Source organism: Centroberyx gerrardi, chromosome 16 (genome assembly GCF_048128805.1).
Source record: "Centroberyx gerrardi isolate f3 chromosome 16, fCenGer3.hap1.cur.20231027, whole genome shotgun sequence".
NCBI lineage: Eukaryota > Metazoa > Chordata > Actinopteri > Beryciformes > Berycidae > Centroberyx > Centroberyx gerrardi.
In genome coordinates, this window is record NC_136012.1 from 4570992 (window position 1) to 4593783 (window position 22792).

Consider the following 22792-nt stretch of genomic DNA (forward strand, 5'->3'; position numbering starts at 1 on the left):
TCAAAGACTTTATTTTTTGGTTCAAGTTTACCATTTAACCTCATGAAGCTACTACATTCACACTGAAGGCCTTAGTGATTCATTCAGATTTTTTGCTGAGATCTGATGGATTGGAGGGAAAAAATCTGAATTGGGACACATGCTGTCATGAGAGAAAGCGTTTACATCCTGGACCTCTACGTCTTCTCAGCTGTTGGTAACACTGGGGATTGTGTTAAAGGCCGAGTCCCACAGTGTACTGACGTTCATGGCCAGGAAAGAGTCTTTCACACTGCAAGAAGTATGACAATCAATCAATGAATCCATCAATCAGTACATCAATCGATCAATCCTATCATCCTTTCCTCCATCCATCAATCAAGCACCTGTCCAACCATTTGCTTTGTCTGTTAACAGTGTTAACAGCCACACACACACTTACTGAGAGCTGGTGTCATAGAAGTCGATCATGTGGCTCATAGTGATGAAAGGATGCTGCAGCATGTCGCTGGGCGTGACCCTCTGCTCAGCATCAATTTCCAGCATCACTTGCATGAGGCTTATGAATACCCCCATATCCTTATACTGTCACGTATGTGGAAAACTCAGGGACTGGACCCAAATGCAATGACCGGCAGAGAGAGAACTAGGTAGAAGCAAGAGCTTTAATGAAAAACTAAGGCCAAAACTAAAACAGGCAATCCAGAAAGGCAGATAACAGAAAACAGGACGAAAGGCAACGAGAACAGAAAGTCCAAACCTGGCAAGATAGTGTCTTAGCAGACTAGGAGAGGACAACACAGGTACCACACGCGGGAACACTTAACAACGAACTGGCACAGACTACAAGGAAACAAGACTAGATATACACACAGACAGATTACAAATGAGGGACAGCTGGCTGGCAGGGGAGAGTCCGGGAGGACAAGGTAACTGGGCTAATAGGTGATGGAATACAGGTGTGTGGGAGCAGGAGGGGGGAACAGGTGATGAGGGGAAGTCCGAGGAAGGCAGGACTGGTATATATGGTGCGCACGTACAAAAAGGTTACGTATGCTGGTTTTCACGCACACGCGGGATGTATAAAAATGAATGTGATGTGAGAATCCCGCAAACTCTTGTCTGGCTCTGTCAGTTGGCGATGCCAAACTACAAAGTACTGAAACTCGCCAAATGTTTCAAAATAACGTTTCCACTCCAGTTTCTGTGCTATGTCTATGAAGTAGTCTATGAAAAACCATAATTATGTCCGCTGATACACCATAATAGTTTGATCATTTATGTGGATAATGTTTAACATCAGAAAGGCCAAAACCCAACTGGCATCGTCATTTCCAATTTATAGTTCCCCCAACACTGGAGGAAAATGCTATTTTTCCCACCCTCCATAACAAGATACAGGCACTCCTCGATAAATCCTCTATATCGCCGCGTTGGTTTGTGCACCCTCCGGCTCGCTTCAAGTAGGTCTGGCTTATTGAGCGCAATGAAAACCTATTGAAACTAATTTCCCACAGATGACATCAGGCCTTACTCACAGTGCCAAAACCAAGATCACCAGTAAACTGGACAGTTTTCTTTGTTTATGTGACATGGAGATGTTAACGCACGTCAGGGACTGTACAGTTGCCGAGGTGCACAGAGATCCATGGTGCACAGGAGGCGAGGCGCACAGATCCATCTCTCCTGGGAAGAAAACGCAGTGTCGGGTGGGCAGATGCACTCGGAATATATGAATGAAAACAGAACAATTAAACCATTTGTTAGGACATCACACAACTGTGTGATGTCCAAACGATTTGTGTGTAGTACCTGCTCACACAAACCACCGAAGCTGTGCGGTGACTGCGGGACTGAACGGTAGGAAAGGAAAGGCCACCCGTGCGTAAAACCAAAAAAAATAGTGTAGAAAAAAATGCCACAAATGGAAAAGCACATTGCCATATTTGGAGCGGCAGCGCTGCAAACACATCACATTAATGTCACATTATATGGTTTTGTTTTTAATCTTTGAATCAGTTCAATTGTGCAATTTTACCTTTATTTACAATAACACTGCATGTATAAAAGCACATTGGACATATTTGGAGAGGGGAGCACTGAACACAGGCACATTCACCATCGTTTTTGACAAGAAGGTGACAAGAGGGGCGTATTTATAGTCATTTGCATAGTTAATTCTGGGAGGAGACAAGGCGGGGTGAGAGGCTCGTGCATGTGCGCTCAATTTCACGTTGATTGCAAGGGCGGATATTTCATTTCACTGTTGGGGGGGACAATAAACAGAAAAATTTCTCAAGAGCAATTCCTGAAGGTTGTATTAAATGTATATAGAGGTCCATTATGAAACATTTCCATAAGCACTTCATTCCTTTCTTATGAAGATTTTATCAAATTGCCTTTGATATTACTGGGGTCTTTCTACTTGGCGTTTCGGTGCACTGAAAAATGATCGGATGTCTGTTTTTCTTTTCTCTGCCATTTTAACTGACCTGGCTGGCTGACAAATAGACACACACACACACACACACACCCCACACACACACACAGCATGCAGGTTATTTACAGTAGTAGGTGAGATGCAACACCCATTAACTGAACTAAAGCTAATATATGCCTAATTAGATTTAGTTTTCCCGAAAAAGCAGATCTCTAATGTTTTGCTGTCAATGTGTAAAAGTCCAGAACGCTGTGAAGCCTACCAGAAACTTACTTATATTTTAACATAATGTTTGTTGTAATTATGTCTTTTTTATTAATTAAGTCTTCATTTATTTCCAAAATGATGAACAAAATAACATAGTGGCAGCCATTTTACATGCAGTAAGAAAAAAATAATATACTTAGAACCTAATTACATAGGGTAAGTTAATCTTAAATATTATATTATAGAAATATTACTGTTACCATCTACAAAAGATAAAGTATTTTGGTATGAAAACCCGCATTTTAATTTAACCAAGTATCCTGTATAATAAATACATGTCTGGCATTTGTAACAAACCAAACCGCTTGAAAATCGGTCGAAAATTCAGTGAGTTATGAGGATTTTAATTGTGGATAGACCTCCTGCCTCCATACACATACATGCATTAGGAGACGCGGCTCCGTACCAACACGTTGACGCACAAGATTCAACCGCGAGGTAATGGAACAAAATGTAGTCTGATTACAATTGTGAATGTGTTTTATTCTATTGAGTGGTAGAAGTAAAGAAAAATGTCTGACACATCCTTTGTTTTAAGTTAACCTTTGCGAAGCAGCTACTTACTGGAGGTCAGCCACCACTGACACACTTCCAGAGATCCTCCACAGACACTCGTACCGAGGGCTAATGTGTGTGTGTGGGGGTTCGGGGAGGCAGGTAGGCAGTGGACCAAACCACTGTGAGGCATATGAGGGGAGGGGGGGGGCACACTCTCTCGAAACTTAAAAACGCATTGTTTTGTGTCTATAATTAGCACAAGTGCTTTCAATGCATATTATTATATTATTTAAAATTATATAGTTATGTTTACAATGATATATTGAGGGGGACAACTCTCTGTTAGTCCCAGGAAGGGGGGGTCCAGACCCCCCTGTCCCCCCCGTAATTTCCGCCCCTGGTTGATTGGGATGTATAAAGGAAAGGTGCGCAGGACCTGGCGTGCGCACGGTTTTATACATGTGGAGATTTCTGTGCGTACGTACTTTTCAAATTTTGTGAGTACGCCATCTTTCAGTATGAAAGCTGCGCAGTCTTTTATACATGAGGCCCCTGGACACAGGGGCAGACAGGAGCAGATCATGGCAGACAGGGGCAGACAGGGACAGATCGTGACATATACTCAGTCGCTTCTGCCACCACTGGGTAGAACTACTCTCTGTGGACTCGATTCCAGTTTCACAGGTAAACTCCTCCGGTGTCTAAAGAAATACAGAATATATGTGAGATACTTCTTTCTACATTTTTTAACAATTTTAAGAGGATTGTTGGATCTTCTGGGACAAAAAAGCCTCCAGACGTCAGGGAAGCAGTCTGGGTCACATTTGAAATAGATGTCAGTATAGACACCAGCATCCAGCAGGTGCTGTTCTGGCAGTTCCTGCGTCTCCACAATGAATCGTATCTGGAAAGACAATACATCATCACACTAGCCTACATTCTACATCACATCTCCACATGGGTGTGGAGACTTTGTGGTGGAAACCACCTGGTGGTGTTAGAGTAGCTGCACAATCAAATATAGGTATATTATGTTACTTACCGTGTCATATTCACTGTTTGAAATGTACAGATGATCACCCAGGAACATGTAGGCCATCACGCAACTGAGGGCCCACATGTCTATGGCCTCAGTGACTGGGAGGCCCAAGAGGACCTCTGGAGACCTGAGAGTGGAAGAAAAGAGCCAAACATAAGAAATGTTACTGAGATTTGAAGACCAAGAATACAACATCTGATATGGTACCAATCCAGACACAGGACCACACTATATCAGCACTAAACGTTGACACCAACTGTGACTTACAGTCAAAAACAACTTTTTCGTGCGTTACGACCGACAATGCAGCCAACATTAAGTCTGCCGTTAAGGATGTGTTGGGATGGCAATGGCTTAATTGCTTTGGCCACAACGTCAACTTGGGCGTCACAAATTCCCTGAAGAACCAAAGACATCGCATTGACCGTGCCATGGAGGGGTGTCGGTCGATCATCGCCACCTTCTCACATAGTTGGCAGAAGAAACGGGCCCTGCAAAAAGCCCAACAAGACCTAAAATTCCCGGAACATTCCCTGATAACGGTATAATAATAATAATTATTATTATTATTATTATGCCTTTATGCAGGGTGGCTAGCCTATAGTTCAAATTTAACTAGAAAAACAGTTCCTAGAGAACTGTGTGGGCTTGCTGCAAGCAGCTGGAATTATAAGAATACCTAAATTAGACAGGTCAGTGAGTTAGACAGGTTGTTAGACGGGTGATTTGTTAGAGAGGTAGTTAGACAGGTGATTTGTTAGAGAGGTAGTTAGGGTAGTTAGAGAGGTGATTAGTTGGACAGGTGGTCAGTTAGACAGGTAGTTAGTTAGGTATTTATTTAGGCAGGTTAATCAGTTAGACAGGTGGCCAAGATTTCACTGATGGGCATGGCATATCATTGACAGGAAGAGACAGCTATCTAAAACTAAATGCTTCTTAAATGAAAATGGTGGTAAATGTAATTGAAGGCCCTAAAATAAAAAAGTCTTTGCCACTTAAATGTCCATGAAAGCAAATAAATATAAAATGAATTCTTATTGCAATATGCAAGCTTACAGCCAACTAAAATGGGATTGAAAAGCATGAAAATAATTTTCAAATGCAATGACACTGTATTTTAACACCAAATATAATGAAGCTAATTGTTTCAAGCAAGATTACTTTTCTAAATGGTGTGTGCTCTTTTAATTTAAGTTAAATTGCATTTAGTTTACATGCAATAACACTTTAATCAATTGTTTTCAAGCAAGATTACTTATATATGGTGCATGCTATTTTATTTGATTTAAAGGTCCCAATATTATGCTCTTTTTAGCTGTTTAAAACATTTCTCAGTGGTCTTTAAAACAAGGTTATGAATTATGTTGCAAAAAAACACAAATCCAGGCTCTGTGGGGCCTCTCCATCCTCTCTGTTTGTCCCCTCATTAACTATGCGCTGTTCTGAGTGGGCGGGGATGCTCTGATAATGAGGCGCTGCTCTGATTGGCTGCCTGATCGGCTGGGTGAGGGGGGAGGGTCCAGACGCGGAAAAACCCCAAAACTAACATGGCAGCTCCTTGTAGAAGAAAACTCTGTGACACAACATGTAAAACCGTACATGTTTGAGAAGGAATCTGTCAACCGAACAAGAGGAGGCAGCTGCCGAAGTTACAGACACGGTTACAGCAGGATGTCTCTGAACGGTAGGTTGAAATTTCAGTGTGTTGTTTGTACTTTCTCACCGTGCGTGTGTATGTGGTTGCGTCAGCTATGTGGTATTTCTGGATAGCCATAGCAGACAAATTTGTATCCCATAAAAACGATATCTAACGTTACCTGCCGGAGTGTCTCGCACGGTAACTGTACCGTATGGTTTGTTTGATTCATTTTTAGCCTGACGGTCGCCGGTTCCGGTGGTTTGAGGTTGTCTAGTAAACTCGTCAACACAATAGGTGTCGGTAGCTTTTAGCTGGCTACTTGGATAGCTGCTGTAATGTTATTCCATGAAATGTCTTACAATAGCCGTTGTACTGGCTAGCGATAGGAAACAAATCCACACCAGACATTATGTAGTTATTACGTTCAATTACATCAAATTGATGTGAAGACGCAAAAGAAGAACTCATCTTCAGGGGATACAAATATAGTTTAGTTTAGTTTATTAAGTTTATTTGTCAGGGACCATGTGCAAAAGAGAACATTGATCTCAGAAAAGAGAAAAGATGCTTTGCACCAGATTATAGCTATTTGCTAATTTCCATCTGCAGTCCCAGGGCAGGTCGACATAAAATACAACACAAACAATACAATAAATTACAAAGTACATGTTGAAGTACAAAAAATCACATCTAGTCACATCACCACATTTCATACACACACTGCACAATATGTGAGATCACATTATGCTACTTTGAATAATAAAATTATTAAACTTTGCTGTGAAAAAAACTAAATTAGTAGTAGCAAAGTAGTAGACTAATGTAGGCATGATTGGTTATTTACAATCCATTTCTTGGCTTCGTGTGAGAAAGTGTGGAGATCTGTACAGAGTTTCAGTTCAGTGGGAAGTTTGTTCCATTCTGTTATGGCTTTAAATGAAAAGGAGGATTGAGCATAGGCAGAGCCTCTTTTGGGAACTCTACACTCCCCCCTTGAGGTCGACCTCGTAGTCCTGCTGGTGTTCTCGGAGCAGAGTTGGACAAAGATCTTCAAGGGTGGGGGAGCGGCATTGTGATAGTCACGAGTCGACACCGGCAAACATATGGTTATGTCCCATGCTATCTACCATTTGGACATATGACTGTCGTAATTTATGCCAGTGTTATTCAGCTATAACGCTAGCTCAACAGTTTTAGAACTGTAGCTGAAATATTCAAATATTGCATCTCATGGAGGCCTGCTGGTCATTCCCCCTGTACATAACATCTTACCTCTTTTAGAGTTGACACCTTTGTTTGTCCTGTACATTAGTTTGTACAGTACTCACATCTACTCTAAATTGTCTGTGCTAAATAATAAACATATAATATAGATAAACGTAATTGTCAGTGTAATGTTCCAACAACACTGACTGTTCATACAGAATAAAATTATTTTATTTTAGAAAAGGCATAAAAAAAGGCACATGTAAAAACATAACACTGCTTATGCAGGACCATAATGGGGTGCTATTATGTTACAAAATCTACATCTGTGAGTGTACACAGGGGAGTGTTCCACTGTAGCAGTTACTGCAGTGTAGTAAAGTAGTGCAGTATCAATCACCAAAATGATTTATAATTTGATGTTTTTAGTTATCTGTTATGTATTCGTGGAAAACACCCAACTACAACCTGACCTCATGCTAGATAACCAAAACAACAAAAGAAGAGAGTAAGTATTCAAATGAAATATATTGACAGTATGTGTACCTTCCTCTCAGTGTTTAGCCTACAGATCCTTTGTCAGCTAGTGCTGGGGCTTTCTAGGTCACAGGGTCAGAGTAGTGATACCAGTGTGTGTGGTGCTGTGCATATGCTGTGAGCTCCCTGATGCTGCCAGCTGCGTCGGGTTCAGACTGCCTCTTGATTGAACCGAGACACGTGGCTGCAATGACGTCCTCTTTGCCTGGCCTGTCTGGGTGCACAGGTCTTCTGGGATGGGGATCTTCAAAACCTGGCTCACATAAGGTGCAGGGTCCTGGAAGACGTGATCAAAGATGAGGTCCATCAACTCATCGACGTAATCTGTGGATTAACAGAAACACAGAAGTCATCAGTTGTTCCATTACAAAAGAATATACATTGCATACTAGTGTGGCCTGACACTGGCAAGTAGCAAAATGTGCATTCATAAATTATTTTATACTATAGTTTATACTTTGTTATAACATTTGTATATTTATTTAATGACTGTCTGAGATGTGCTGGCCTCGTAGCAGGGAATAGCAATGTTTAATGCAACCAATTATCTCAAATATTTTTTAGGATATTGCATCATGAGTAATACCTACGCCTTACAATATACTGCAATCCAGTAACATTACCACAAACTACAGCCTCAATAATTACTATGTAGTTGATTCTAAACACAGTCTCAAGAAAAATAGGACATTACAACCTCGAGAAAGGTAGCGTTTATTGTAGTCTCGTTGTTCAGGTTTTCTAGTTATTTTTTGCCACAACCCCAGCTGATTACAAGACTAGAGTTACCAGACTAGGTGCAAAGACAGAACATGAAATGTTACATGTCATCAGCCAGTAACTCCCTTCCATTCATTTGGCGTTAGAAGTGAAATGTTCACGGTGACCAGAGTCCCCGATAAACAAAGTACTGTTCGAGTTTTGCCACGTTACAGGTGCGGCTGTCTAGTAAGATGTGTCCGCAAAGTGAGCCAGAGGAGCTAACCTTAGCTAACGCTAACGCTAGATTAGCACGCCGCTAACGGCACTAGCCCCTAACCTCGATCATAGTAAGTTTGTCCTTCGGGACCTGGTTAACTAGACGACTGCTAACTGTTGTCGTTGTGGCCAACAGGCTTCCTCGTATTCACAGGCCCACATCAAACACTTTCTCATCGGGACTGGAGCTAAATCACTACCCGATGCTAATCGGACTGAAATACCATAAACTACCGTATCCATTTCTCATTCTCAAGCTACGTTAGCGGACACATCTCTCCAGACAAGGCAACTGATTTAGCAACAAAGCACCATAGACTGTATTAAAAAATAAACATGAAAACAATGTTGCAAATAAGCAAATGGAACATAACTTTACACACGTTAGCAAAGCGGGACATGTTGTCAAGCCCAGCTGACTGTACCCAACTGTAAATATTATCACAAAGTGGCGACACTTACCGATTGCACATTTGCTGTTGGGCCACATCCAGTTGGGATAAATCCATCTTTCAGTAGCGGTTTTGATGTAAATTCTGCTTTGTATTGACACTGTTTTACGAAGCAGTCCGAGGTAAAGCGGTTAGCAGAAACATGCAAATTTGGACTAAGTTTACTGTAGTCCGAACGTTATTGTAAAAACAATCTTTTTATCTTCCGATGCTGGGAGGCAATGTAGAGCTTTGTGTTCAGCCTTGAAGCCAACAACGGAACATTTAGCATGTTTTGCTCTTGCTTTTGATATCTTCTAAGCTGTAGTAGCGAAGTAAAACAATGGCGGCCGACAGCGCACAGAGGAGCAGAGGGGTGTGGGAGTGGTTATCCACCTTGGAGGTCGGCGTATGCAAATTGCTCCCCTTGGGACGTCACAAGGGGAGCCAAATCAAAACGGATTGTAGAAGCACATGTTTTCCCAGGAAGGAGGCTAGGGCAACAATGCAGAGGCATTCACTTCTCACATTCTGTGGGTTGTTAGGTTGAAGGATGACTAAAGTATATGTGTATAGGCAAGGAAAAACGTGTTTTTCATAATATGGGACCTTTAAAAAGTGCATGGCAATTTTGAAATGTGTATATAATGTGTATATCAATATGTACATGTATAATGTGTAAATTTAATTACCACAAGAGAAAATGATTGACAGAAATCCCCCCCAGCTACGTCCCTGATTGTAGTTGTATGGGTCTGTCTGTGTTTCTTGCTTTGGTAAACCTAGCAGCAGAAGCCTGCAGAGTTATTACACAAATTGCAGGATGTTTACAATGCTTATTAAAGGCTTAACATTTGGTTCTTAAACATGAATGAACATTGTTGGGCTTATTATAAAGTTACATCTGATGACGATGAACCTCAAGTTTTCAAAGACACTTTTAAAGTAGCAGTGAGTTTTGAAGTCAATGAATGGAAATCACAGGAGCTGACACTGAGGTCCTTGGAAAGTGAAATCTACTTAAAACTGGATTTTAACAAACAAATAAATTGGCAGTCAAAGCTCAAGTCAACCAGAACTTATTTGCTGCTTGATGGACAGCATGTTGCCTGTTTTTATATTTCCATAAACTAGAAACTCTCCCCTATAACTTTTTGAATGACTGAGATAGCTGTCTCAGATCCAAAGTTATGAGTATTTTAATCTGTTATGTGTCTAAAAGTAAAAAGTGAGAAAAATGGCTTTAAACATTCCACAACATTCCATTTCCTCCAGTGGCATTCCACCAAGTTAGTCTACAGGAGAGTGCAAGGAACAAACACACCAGCACTGAAAACAAATCCAATATGATTTGTTTTCCTCAACAACATAGACTTGGTCACTTCCTTATAGCAATCTGAAATCATAGGATTGTCTTAAGTGTGTGTCTGTGGATGTCCTTTACACCTATCAGACACCTATCTATCTTTGCTTTAGTGGTAAGAAGGTAAACAGGAAGAAGGCAAAAATAGAATGGAGTAGCCTAACAAGTGTTGCTATCTCAAAGTTAATTTGTTGAAATGAGAATGGATCAGTTATCTGTGCCTTCTAGTAAAGGTTTTTATTAGTTTTTGCAATAAGTTGTTAACATCAGTAACCGGGGAACAACACGAGTGGATAGTGATCATCTTTCTGTGGACATGACTGATGGATATCTGACACGACCAGCAGCTACCTGTAGCTTCGGTCATAGTAAGTGACTCTGTCCTACCACTTGTTAGCTAACACTCCTGATAAGTAGGTTACTGTCATTTTGATATCTGTTTGGCAGCCTGTGTTTTTTCCTGGACATTAGTTGTAACGTTAAGTTCGTAACGTTAAGTCCGGGGTCCTCTCGCCACGGTGCGATGCGGTCAGCAGTCGGAATCAGAACAGGACACACAGTACCGGCTAACTTGTTTTGCTAGCCAACTACCCTTCACAAAACCATAAAAATAAATACTTTCCCTTTTGTTTTCTTGTTTTCTTAAAATAATTATTCACCATGATGTACTACGGAGATGAAAGTAACCAAATCACTCAAAATCTCGAAATACCCGCAAAACTCATTTTCAAGCTACTTTGGCTCATTGCCAATAATGTGTAGCGGCAACATCTGACGGGTTCTCCCAGACCACCACACATGCTAAATAAATATGCTTACTGTGTTATTTTGGATGTGTTATGTGTGCTGTGAATATATGCTTAAAGGAATAGTTCACCCAAAAATGAAAATTTAGTCATTATCTACTCACCCCCACGCGAGTTGAAACTCTGGTGAAGTTTGTTAGTCCATAAAACAATACAGGAGCTTTTCAGCACAACTTCGTAGTAGCGTTCTCAAAAACAACTGAAGTCATTAGGGAGCAATCTTTAGAGTTCCGAAAAGAGCAGAAAAAGAACAGAAAATATCCATTAAATGACTCCATACAGCTCTTGAAGCATAATCCAAGTCTCCTGAAGCCAACGATCACACAGTGAGTGGAAAATACCATTATTGATGCCATTATTTAGAGCAAATCTTCACTACAGTCGAAAAACGTTAGAAAAACGTGCCTGCGCAGTCGTGAATCTCCTCCACTTCCTTGTTTACACTCCTAGCCACACGAACCGAAAAACTGCTGAGAGGGAGTTATAACGCTATCCACATACTTATCAGACTTCCAAACGTCAGCTCACTCATTTCACATACCTCTGTTCTTTGTGGAGACGCGGCTGGTGTTCCGCGCTGGACTGTCCCTCCATGGTAAACACACACGTCGTACACAGCAGTCGGCTTCAGAAGCGGTAATTCCGCTTTTCTTCCCTGAATTTTTAGACGCTAATCCTCTGAGGAGAAAGTTCACTATGTGGAAGGATTTAGCGGAGAAATTGACATCCAGCGATTAGCCAGATTGTTGTGAAAAGTCACAGTTGTATTCCGCAATGGCACCCGGTCACGGAGTCTCACAGGCTGCCAGGTTGCGCACGTGCAACGTTTTGCTGATGTTTTCCAGCTGTAGTGAAGATTTGCTCTAAATAATGGTGTCAGTATCGGTCTTTTCCACTCACTGTGCGATCGTTGGCTTCAGGAGACTTGGATTATGCTGCAAGAGCTGTATGGAGTCATTTTATGGATATTTTCTGCTCTTTTCTGGAACTCTAAAGATCGCTCCCTAACAACTTCAGTTGTTTTGGGGAACGCTGCTACGAAGTCGTGCTGGAAAACTCCTGGATTGTTTTATGGACTAACAAACAAGAATTTTCATTTTTAGGTGAACTATTCCTTTAAGGTAGAGGTTGCTATTGTGCCTGTTCTTATGCTGAACTCTTACAGCATTCCCATACCACCCAGTTTGAGCACCCATCTTTATCATACTCCCTTCAGTCTGTATTATGGAAGGCGAATCCTGATACAAAACTTTTGGAAGAGCTGTTCTTTTTCAATTAAATGGTATTTTCCCAATAGTGTCGTCTGTTTAGTGAGCATCTGTGCACATCCAGCAAGTTTGTGTCAAGTTTTCAGCTTAGGAAAGCTCTTTAGAGCCATATTGGTTCCGCTTTCAAAGCCACTATTAAAAGCAATACACCTGGGTAATGTTCGACCATGCACACTTACAGCTGCATTGCTTTTGTAAGTGGATCGGAGGGAATTTTGAACACAAGGAACCATTTTTTTCCACTATAAGAAAGACAAACAAAAATGTCATGAATAAAATAAGTGTGAAATTTAGGCGTATTCTTGCAGTTACGGAGGAAACATTCTTGTTCAACACTCAATGAAGATTGCAGCTTCTTATATTTCTTCTACCTTCTTATATTTATTCCAAACAAACCGCTGTATTTGCTTCCGTAAACACTCCGCAACACTTTTTCCCAGTAAAGAGGGACACCATAGGTGTTTAAAACACCAAATATAAAAGTTTTCATGAAGTGGATATGGGTTGAATCATGATTATATGGTCTGGTCTGGTTATATGGTTATATGGTATCAATTGGTGATAGTAGCAAAACAGACATTTATTTTTTAAAAAGTTGCAGATTATTACTTTAAAAAGCACAGTTAAAGATAATGTTAGTTTGTAAGACGTAAAGGCCAAAATGATTATATTTGACTGGAAATGGCTGAGGGTATTGTGAATGGTATTTACTACTAATGGCATAATAATGCATATCAAGCCTGAAACACATCTTGTCTCGGGAACTTAATGGATGCCCACATCACAAACTGTTTTCACTGTAGCAAATATACCAAAACAGTAGAAACGAAAAAAAAAAAAATCTGAGCAAATCTTAACGGATCAGTGAAATCATGTGTTACATCTCAACAACCCAACACCAACAACAGTGATTAGAATAACTGATTTCCCGCAACTTTCAACTCAACGGCACAAGCAATGATTGAGCAGCATTCAAAGTGCGGTGATAAAATGCTCGCCTTGCGCACGACACCTGAGAAGATTACACCCTTCAAGTTAGGATAATTGAGTGGAGGACGGTATCATCACCAGAGACTGAAACCGGGCTGCTGAAAATTACACTTCATCTCGGGCCAGTCAAGTCCAATTCAATTCAAATTGTAAACAGAAACCACAGTGCGTTTGCGAATGATAAACCGTGCATCCTCGAACATCCCGAAATACGTTGGATAGAGCAATCTCCTCTAGACAAGAGCTGCTCATTCCATTTGAGGATTTAACTGTCACTTCCTTGATTGATTGAACTTGAGGTGAAGCGAACCTGACTGTGGTGTATTTCAGTGGCAGTTCAGGGTCTGGCAACGATGCTGCAAACCTCCCGGTTCCCAGTTGCCTTGAATGCACCGTCTGCCCAGGAATGCATCAACCCTTTAGGTTTATGCCACCTCAGCACGGCACAGCAACTCTTTTGCCCCACCTGAAAAAATCATATTTAGTCTGCTATACCATTCTGAGACACATGAGGGCACTGTTGCCATATCATTAGAATACTAAATCACACTGCAGCAAGAGTGAACAAGATGTATTCTCTCTCTCTCTCTCTCTCTCTCTCTCTCTCTCTCTCTCTCTCTCTCTCTCTCTCTCTCTCTCTCTCTCTCTCTCTCTGCAGCACATCACCTTGGCCTCACCTTTTCTCATCACATACACAGTGACACACACACACACTTAGCCATAGAGGGAGGGATACATAGGGTGACAAACCAGACACATGAATAGCAAACATTGTTTCCCCGTGGGAAGAGTGGGTGGATGGATGGATGGATGGATGAAGGAATGGATAGATGGACTTTGCTTTACCTTTTCCCACCTCCCACATCAGCGACAAACACATACACAAAAACAACAACACTCTTCTCATAGGAGAGGAAGGAGGGATATGGAGGGAAAGAGGTTTGGAAAGGAAGGAAAGAGGAGGGGAAGCAGGGAGGAATGGTTTGGATAGATGGATGGATGGATGGAGAAAGGAGGGAAGGGAGGAAGAGAGAAAGGGTTGCTGTACTGGAATGTCAAAGCTTAGACAGAGGACAGTGAGTGATGGAGGGATGGGGTTGGATGGATGGATGGTGGATGAGTAAAGGGAGGGAGAAGAGGAAGAGTGGGTGTTGCACTTTGCAGAATGCCACAGCTAAGTATAAGTCATAGCAAGCCACATTCTCTGCCACCTTCTCTCTCTCTTAATGTCTATCGCTTTCGTCCGCTGCATTTTCTCCCTGTCTTCCTCTCGCACTCTCTCTCTTCTTCACAAAATCTCTTTTCTACTCATCCCCCTTCCCTCTCTCTCTGGTTCTGATGGACTGCTGTAGTTCTCGAAGGCTTTCACAACAGATAAGTCTCTGCCTCAGGCCCCAGGTGGAGTTTGCTTTGCAGGATGGCTCAATTTGCAAGGCATCACAGGCCAAAGGTTACTAAAAATTGACTCCAAAAGTAGTAAGGAGTATTCACGTATTGTGATTGCCTGGTCCAATTAGAGATTCGAGAGATGCCGTGTGGTAGGAAAGCAATACAGGAAAATGTAATCAAAATTACAAGAATCTCCATCTTTAGCCTAGAGCAGAAATGGTGTAGAAAACCCCAAAGGACGGTTGAGGATATTTTTCAAAGGTTATTTTTAAAGCAGCACTAGGCAACTTCACACTTTGGCAGCCGCAAGTGGCAGCGGGAGATAACTGTCCCACTTACTGTAAGTTTGAATGATTTCATTACCCAGAAATTATGTAACATGATGTCGGTAAACTGAATGTCTGGTAGGTGTGGAGGTGGCGAAGAGGTTCATTGAGTGCATGTATGCTTTTTACTATCTTATGGGGTCCAAATGTTTGCACCAAAATAGAAATCCTGGAAATAAGCCAATGAAATGGATTAATAGATATATCAGTAAGGGCGATTCCTACTAAAAGCTTAGAGTTGCTTGAGGCATGCGTATATTGGACTGATGCCTGACAATAGGAAGACAAAAGTGCAAAAGTGTGCATGTGAGTAGGAGTATAATTGTTTTGTGGACATAAAAGGTGTTCACACACCACACTATATATATACAGTATAAATATATATATATATATATATATATATATATATATATATATATATATATATATACTGTATGTGTGTGTGAGAGAGAGTGATATCTGCCATGCTCTAATAATGAGTTTAGAATATCCTTGACCAACTCTGTTTCCATGGTCACCAAGACTTCCTTTTATCACACATGCACACAAACCTCCTTTTAGCACTGCAGATAATGTTTTTTTTGAAAAGCAACTTACATACATTTTTATTAATGTGTGGACATGTGTGGACCACATTTTCAATATGGATGGCCCCAGTGGGTTAGGATTAGGGTTAGTTAACCCTGGAAGTGGCCATGCTGTTCTCAACCTAGTCAGCCGCACCGGACCACAAGTTGCCCAGCTTTGTCTTATTAGTGTTTACCTTAATCAGTGATGTATCAAAATAGGAAAGCTACATGGAAATTACACAAAAAACGTTTTTGCGCTTACTTGAGGCAGAATGTTTTTTCTTGATTAAGAAATTGTGCGATAAACAGTGATGGAAAGCCACTTGGCTGATACTGAAGCAGTGATGGTTGCAGCCTTGTCTGTTCAACAATAGGCTCACAACTTGCCCAATTCTTTCAAGACGTCTTTCAAGAGTTTCCATTTTTCTCATGCACATTTTCTCTCAAGCAGTTATGTTAAGGAAGCTGATTTTTTTCACTCCAACCCAGTTGATAGAAACTTTAGATAGTACTTTTTAAGACCTTTCAAAAGTTTGCTTAAAAACAGTTAAGAATACAGCGACTGAGGTTGGTTGGATTGGGGTGGTTGGGTTGGGCCGTCAGATACTCAATTATAATAGGAGTGCTTACTCTAAACTTCATCCCTTGCAGACTATATTGTTGTAGTGGTGTCATATCTTTGCTGAACGAATACAGGAGTAAACACCGTGAATTACTGTTCCAAGCAAGCGGAGCACTGGAAACGCCATGTTGAAGGTAGTCCTGGGGACTCCCTGCTGTTTGTTGTTGAAAACACACGACAAAGTGAGTCTCATGGGAATCTACTCCCCAGAAATTGCTCGGGATTTGCAGCACGTTTTGAATGATAAAACGTACTTTCTTATGTTGCTTGTGGAAATCCCTTTTTTTTTTTTAGGTTGAGTGGTAGTTGGGCACCAAGTTTGCTGTTCCTCCTACCCAGCTGGATTGTCATAACAGTTTTATTTGTGCTTGAAAAATTACATCATGAATGACTTCTGTTTTTCTGAGTTTGCTAGCATCACATTATGTTTTGTGAGTGCCATTTAACACATGATACGCGCTGCTAGAGATGTGGAGCATGTTTAATTTGGATCTTCTCCCATGGAGGATATATCATGGAAGTTAAATCAGGGGATGTAACAAGTTCAGCCTCAAGACAGCTCAGTAAAATCTCATCCCATACAAATGCACTTCTGAAAAGCACAGAGGTTGGGTGGTACAAGTCATCAATACTAGTCTTGTAAAATACGACTTTAGAACATATTCTGTTACAAATTAGCATACAGTGACTTCCGAAAGTATTGAGACCCCTTCAGTTTTTCCACACTTTCTGTTACAGACTTAATTTATAATGGATTAAAACATTTGTATGTTTGTAAGTGTATGGAAAATGTCAGTCTTTGACGATGCACTACTGCACACATTCCGTGCCGAAGGTTTTTCCTTTTTTTTTTGGCTTGTGCTTCAATTTAAAATGACAGTCTGACGTGAAGTGACGGGCAAAACAAAGCTTTCAAGATGTGGAATCATTTGTCCAATTATGGAAATGTTTATAGGAATATGACAGTTGGCCATTCTAGGTAATCATGTGAATAAATTGCTGTAGTATTGTCAAAACTACAGTTACAGTTTAAACAGGTTGGGGCAAAGCTGGTCATTAGGCTATTGCGGGTTAATTAAGTTTTTAGGCAATGAAGGCATCATGCCGTCATGTACTGGTATAGCATACGAGGCTTTGTTTGCAATGATCAAGCGGTTGTCACATTATGACACAGGTATTGAGTTTCTAACTTAACTTCTATACGTAACCCCAGGCCAAAAGCAATTTAGCATGTTTTTGTAAGCAGACACACATATATACACACGTGTGTATGCACACACCCACACACAGTGTAGTCTGATATGTCCTTACTGACTTTTGAATGATTTGTATAACTGCATGCTCTCAATTTTGGAGAAATCTTGTACCAATTTTTTACTATAGATATTGATGGTTAAGTTAAAAATTGTAGCTGCATCATTTCCATAATCTCTTCCATAATGCACTGACCCTACAAGTTCATTTTGATTATTCTTAATGTCATCTTTGCAAATTTGTCAGTGACTTTGTTTGGGTCAAAATTCTTGTTCATTTCCCTCTCAGTGAAGACGAGAGAAAGCTGAGAAAGGCAGCGCTTGCTCATAGTCAAGCGGAGTAAAGTTTTTAGTCGTTTCAGTCGACTCAAAGAGGCTGTTCACTACTCACAAGATTAGCCAGGCAAATCCTATTTAGTATCACCGGGTTTCAGAAGGCTCTGTCAATATAATTGGCAATAAAGAATGCTAAAACTTGGCCAGTGGACAGCTCATCATGCTGCTCCTCAAATAAGCCTTTGTATATTGTTACAAAGGTATTGTATTGTATTACGCCATGGAGTCGGATTCCGATTGGCTCCATGGCGACAGAACATTCCATCTGAGGTGTGGAATTAGGAACGATAGAGATGTAGCATTTATATGAAGGGGAATAAACAACAGAAAATAGTCCATAATTGCTAATAACACGCTTATTTAACTTCTATTTTTTAAAATTATATTACCACATTCTAAGGGATTCGCTACATTGTCAGCCATGGGTGACCGCTAGTGCTGCTTTGGCAATATTGTTTCTGATAAACAGTTATGCCAGTAAAGTAACAGAATTGACACATAGTACGGGTACAGTTAGAATTCAGGAAGCCCAAATCTGTATTACAATACTACTTTGAACTTGTTATACTTTGCAAGCACTCATTTTTACTACTCTCTTTGCAGCTAAAAACAATATATCATATTGTAATTGCTTACAATGGTATCAGTATATCCTGTTTGCACGTGTTTGTGGGTGTTTCTACTTTATACAGATGCCCTGACCTTCATTATAAGGAGAAGAGGTTGCCAAGGAAACAGGCAATGCCAACATTTTTTGGCGTATTAAAACATTTAGCCTAATCTATGTGTGTCTATTGCTGTCTGAGCTGTCTTATTATAGTCAAACTCTCTGTACTCTGTATTGTTGTAGTCCCGCTCTCTGTACTGAAACATTTTCATTGAGTTGTCTCTCTCTACTTCTATATAGAGATACTGCCAAATCTCCCTGGGGATTTCAACAGTGATGTCTGTATATGCAGAGCAGTAGAAGGGGCTGTTGTTATTTACACAGATGGAAGGATTCAACATATTTGGGAGATTCGGCTGTTCAAAGTACTAACTCTATGTACTGTATGTCTTTCACTGTGGAGCCCCAGCCCAGGGAAATGGCTCAGCTGAGGTTCAGCACCAGGGACAGCGCTCTCTCTCTCTCCCACACACAAGAACCACTGGGCAGAGTGTGGGAGGGCCGATGTGTTCGCGCTCTGGTGTGGCAGAGGTGGAGACAACCCAGCTGCAGCTGATCAGTAATCAGGGAGCTCCCTACTTAACCTTATCTGTGTTCGGAATGGTTGGTCATATAGTGAACTATATGGGCAACAACCAAACAAAATTTCGGACACTACATTATACATCAGTGCTTCAAAAAAATGCGCTGAATATTCATGTGACACACCCGGGCACCCAGCATCTCATAAAAAAAACAAGAATCATGACAGCAGGTTGAAATATACTCAGGTATCGATTTTGCAAAGTTTTGAACATTACATTACAACTAAATTGTTGAAATTCTAGTCATGTGCAAGTGTGGTTTTGTCAACTAAGGTACTGTCTCCTAATGGTAGCAAGTTGTTTTGGTTTGGTAAACAATAAGCTAGCTAAGTTAGCTAGCTCACAAGCTAGCGACTAGCACGACTCTTCTTCTTTGATGAGACACGATCGCATTGCATTGTGGGTATTTAGTGGACTATATAGCAAAATTAATTAACCATTGAGAATTTGGGCACTAGTACAAAACGGCGGACACACTATATAGTGCGCTATTTCTGTAATAGGGAACGGTTTCGAACAGAGCTTGTTTGTACCTACGCCGGGTAGCTGAGTGCCGCTAGCTAGTTATCATACTAACTAGTTAGCATGCTAGCCCACCCAAAGAGCTTACACTGAAAATAATTTTTGGGGTTAGGAATAAAATTATGCTACCAAGCCAATATACCTATACACTAACAAAACCGATACACCATCAAACCAACAAAATGTGCTAAAAACAAAAGATGAAGACATTACAAAATGAGGGATCTCTCTGTCACTCTCCTGTCTTTTCCTGAGATTCTGTATATCTATCTATCAAGTCTGGATGTTATCCATCCTATATCCCATCTGTGTGAGTGATGACAGCGGTAATGTTAAGTGATGTCGAACATTAAAACAGCATTAGGGCTGTGCCGGGCTAATTGACTGTGATGCTTAATGACAGGTATAGTTTTATGTTGGCAACAGACACAAGGCCACCAAACCCGCTTTTGGCACAGCTAAGATGGCCACATTAGAATTTGAATGCAATTTTCATAAAAGGAAGAACAAGTCCAGCTGCTCTTATATACCTTTCAGAAATGGCTACTGGACTTAGACCAACGAGAAACGGGTCACATATCAAAGGTCAATGTCTAGGAGTCAATAATGAAGCTTTAAACTTATGACATCTAGGGCCGCCCACAGTAAAACAGTACCATACACCAAGAATAATAAAAAAAGCAAAAGCATTAGAACCCATAAAAATCACTCGCATTAACATCCTCAATCTTACCATTAGAGTAAAGACTTTAAAAATTGAAAATCCAAAATGCCTCTCTCCTTTTCCTAATGTAATTAACATCAGCCCCTGGTGCGCTAAGAATAGCACTCTCAATACTAATAAAAAGAAAGCTGAAATAGGATGCCTGGCCCCTTTTAAAGGGAATTGCTACAGGCCTTTTACAGATTTTGTTTTGGCCTCAAAGAGTAACTGGATTTGTTGTTCCCAGAGATGGGCATAAATACAGTAAAATGTACCTAGATATAAAAAATACAAATACATGACCATTAGTTACTGACATAAGTTACTGGTGTGAGCAAATGTATTTAATTAAAATGCATGTAATTTGTATTTTCAAATACAAACATTGAAACATGAATATTTGATCCATACATTATAACTGGCATTTGCCTGTAGGTGTCTATTTGACAACAAGTAATAAATCAAGCATGAAGCCCCAAACAACTGCCTTGGCAAAAAGAAAAAGAAGAAATAAAAATATCTTTATTGCTTAATGAAAATGTTTAATGAACATATTTTTTAACAAGTCACTGTCTTTTTTAGTTCCTTTTACGTACAAGTTGTACAACTACTTTCCTTATATTTCAACAGATTTCAACTCTCTTTCTGTTTCTTTTTAGTTGCTTTGAAGTACAACTAATTTTGACTCATATAGTCACTCCGAGCTGGCACAGGCATCAAGCAAGTCATGTGACACATGTCCATAGGAACAGTCAAAACATGGCTGCATCTCAAAACTAAATATCTAAATAAACTCTCCATTTCATTTACATATCCCATGCATACGATTACACTAGATTCAAACGTTCATTTATTCAAGGAAAGTTGACTTAGCACTTTCAGCAACACCTTCTTTACAATCGTACAGTTCACATTCACTCCTGAGAGATGCCTAGTACAACAACAGTTTTGCATTGCTGCTGTGTATTGTTGTTGGTAGACGTCAGGGAGGCCTAATGCTCCAGCCCTGTAGGGAACACTGTTCCCCACAGGGGAACAGTGAAGCAATGATGTGAAGCAATGATGTATAATGTAGTGTCCGAAATTTTGTTTGGTCGTTGCCCATATAGCTCACTATATGACCAACCATTCCGAACGCAGATAAGGCTAAGTAGGGAGCTCCCTGATTACTGATCTGATGTAAGAAAGATGTAAGAAAGTTATAAGGCCCCTCTCCTATAAGGCCCTGTAGGGAACTGTTCCCTACAGGGCCTTATAGGAGAGGGGCCTTATAACTTTCTTACATCTTTTAAAGTCCTCGTTTTACGTAAATGTTGTGAGTGCAGACCAATGCTGACAGTACAGAATTCACTGCTGAGCCTTCTGGAGGTGTTGTAGGTCTAATTCAACCAAAAATCTATAATGGTAGCACTGTAAAAAAATCTCATAAAAAGTCATTTAATCTATCATGTATTGAATCTTTAAATCTTATTTTCCATGAAATACATTGCCAATACCTTGAAATAAGTTGAGTTGCATTGGAAACAAGTGGAATTATCTCACCTATTAGCAGATTTTTTTATTTTTTATTTTTTTTGCTTGTTTAAAGAACAATATTTTAAGATTAGGTACTAGACTAAATGACTTGTTAAGATGAATATTTTTGCTGTGTAAGCACTCATCCTAGCTTAATAGCACAAGGAAGAGTCACATCAGATCTTGGATATTGATAAATGTTTGCAGTCTGTTTCATTGTTTGTTGCTAGAAGACACTGAATTGCATTTTGTGTGTGCAGTGTGTTGCACAAATCATGATGTATTGGTTGGCCGACGCGTTACATGTGCTGCAATAATCTCCTCTTTAGGCCATGATGCAGTGGCAGCATTTTAAGACGATGTAGATGGGGCAATTTGGCTGAAGCTTATAACCATCAGTATTTTTTCATCAGCGTTTTGTTCCCTATAGCAAACCGTGCCATCCAATTTGATTTTGTCCCATTTTGTCCCTGCTGAAGGTGACAGCGCTCATTTCCTCCACTTCAAAGACTTGTTCATATAGCAGCCCCTAAAGGCACATCAGTGGTACTTAAGATAAAAATATGAACTTTTTGTGAGAGCGGACAAGACGTCCCACAGCTTTTATCGACTGTGTGTGTGTGTGTGTGTTTCAGCACCTGTCCATTTGCAGCAGCACAACCCCAATCTTTAAAATGCTCTCACGTTAACAGGTTTAATTCAGCAGCCGTCCCGTCTCCTACAGCCAAATTCATTACCACCTTAATCCAGCCTCTCTTTTCATCACTGAGACCAATTAAATGCTCTCACATTGAATCCTTAATATCACAACTTTCTTTTTCTTTTGGCGTCTGTTGCTGCCCCAGCCTCACCTCCCTTCCCCCCC